A 2,420-nucleotide genomic window follows, 5' to 3' on the forward strand; every position below is an offset into this window, starting at 1 on the left:
CCCTGAGGGGTTTCCCGATCACCAGGATATCCCCTCTTGCTGAGGCATCGAGCGGGAGGTATAGGTGGCATTACGAGAACCTTCCTGTGTAAATGCTGTCTCGGGCAGTGCTCCCCTCACCTTTGAGGGTTGTATTTGAGCTTGCCTCTCCCGTTTGGTCCAGTACTTCCATGTATCTGTGAGCAGATTCTTGGAAAACTCTTAAATCCATGCTATGGTAAGTGCATACGTTAAGCTTTGCGCACTTTCTACAAATCCACATAAGTGGTAAGTGTGCACGTTATGCTTTGCGCACTTTCTAAAATCCACATAGCTGGTAAATGTCCACGTTATGCTTTGCCCACTTTCTAAAATCCACATAAGTGGTAAGTGTGCACGTTATGCTTTGCCCACTTTTCTGAAATCCTGTATGCTAAGGGTTACGCGTTATTAGACTCGTTCCCTTTCTCTGAATTTAGACCCCGGTACCTTGGGCTCCACTCAACTAGTGTGTCTCTGTCGACACACTCTGGAAGCATCGCTCCCCTCACCATTGAGGGTTATTGTGAGCATGGTGCTTTCTTTCGAGCGTTTAATTCTCTCTGAGGAGTTGCATTCTTAATGTTTACAGTTATTAGTTAAATTATTTATTTAATCATAAACACACCTTTGAGACTAATGCAGCCAAATTATTATTTTTGGTTTGCTTGAAAGTTTCTCCTTGTTTATTTTTTACATCTCCAAATGCTGCAGTTTTAACAGAGGTGTGTAGACGTTTTTTTAGCCACTGTACATCTAGAAACACCAAAATAATCAAACGAGTGAAATGCAGGTGAACAATCAAATCAACTTAGCTGTATAAATAAAAATAAGCAAATTCAAACTATTATTATTACCTATTATAAATTATTAAGTTTAATATTTATATTAAACTTATAAAATGCAGCTTTGTTCCATGGTCTTTATTTTCCTATCTATTCAAACAACAAATGCCAAGATTATCATATGATTTGGTGATATATAAATTCTCATTTCACCATTTAACTAAGAATAGTGTTATTCTGACTTTGTGCTTTTAAATTTGTCTTAAACACAATACAATGGTTATTTAATTTGTGTGTGTTATTATACTTGATGATTTGGTTTGCAGCTGTATAGCAATGAAGAGAAGAATGACATCATATATACATTATATACATTATATACAGTACAGTATACAGGATATACTCTGAACTGGGTCTAAAGGTTACTAAGCATTTTACAGGCTCTACAAATATCAGAACTGTGCTGCTGGAAAAGCCAGACATGAGTAAAACATTTATGTGAGAAAATTAGTGAACTGGCCCAGAAGAAAAGCAGAACATGAGCAGAAGACTATAGACTAAACGTGTGAGAGTCAATTAAACATTCACTGCATCCAGATATTCACTTCTCCTCATTTTGGATACGAATAAAACGTCAGGTCATGCATAGACTATCAATACTGTCTCTTTGAATTTAAATCTAGAAACCTCTACGTGAACACCTGCCCGAATAAAGTGCGGGGGATGAAATTACATTTCTTTAAAATTAAATATTAAAAATGCAGCTAACGTTGTTCTACACACAGCAATATAAACAAAGGTGCCTGTTCTCTTTCATTCTTGCTGTTTGATTGGGAAAAGTTTAAAGGGCGTCGAGGAGTCTTGTCTTTATGTTATCTGACTAAAAAACTATTACTTTGAACTTTTTTTATTACAGTATTTATTTTAAAAACGTAGAGTGCCTTAAAAATAACGATCACAACACTGATAAATCATGAAAATCATATTTCCCATGTTACAAAAACAGCATTCTTCCATCTTAGAAACATTGCCAAGTTACGAAACATGATAATAGGCTACTTATCAATCCTGTTTTAATCATCATTATAATTAAAAAAATGAACAAATTCAGAACATGATTATAATATAATTCTATTTTAAATAAGACAGAAATATTTTATCTACAACAACAACAACAGTAGTGTTTACAACAGCAAAACCACCATACCCTGTAAACTCAATATTAATAATATCAATAATATAATTCAGTTTCTAATTCCAGAGTGATTAAGAGGTGCAAATAAATATTTCTTTAACTTTTAAAGTTAAAATGGTCTTTTCTGTTCTGTGTTTCTTTTTCAAAACTGTGTCACAGCATTTTCTGCTATCAATACAGAAGCATGTTTCGATACACGTCTCAGCAAGGAGCACAGCCCTATTAAAAGCCATGCTCCATGTGCCCCTTTTATACCTTGAGCACCAGCCCCTCCAAAGGTCTCTGCACGGCCCTGACGTGATGTATTCTGGTTATAAATTACTCTGATATCATGTTGAGCTAATAATAATAATAATAATAATCATAATAATGCAGTTTGATCATTTAGACATTCTCTGAAATAACCGTAATTGGAATTGGAC

The sequence above is a fragment of the Sinocyclocheilus anshuiensis genome, unplaced genomic scaffold, assembly GCF_001515605.1.
Source record: "Sinocyclocheilus anshuiensis isolate Anshui unplaced genomic scaffold, SAMN03320099.WGS_v1.1 scaffold1228, whole genome shotgun sequence".
Classification (NCBI taxonomy): Eukaryota; Metazoa; Chordata; class Actinopteri; order Cypriniformes; family Cyprinidae; genus Sinocyclocheilus; species Sinocyclocheilus anshuiensis.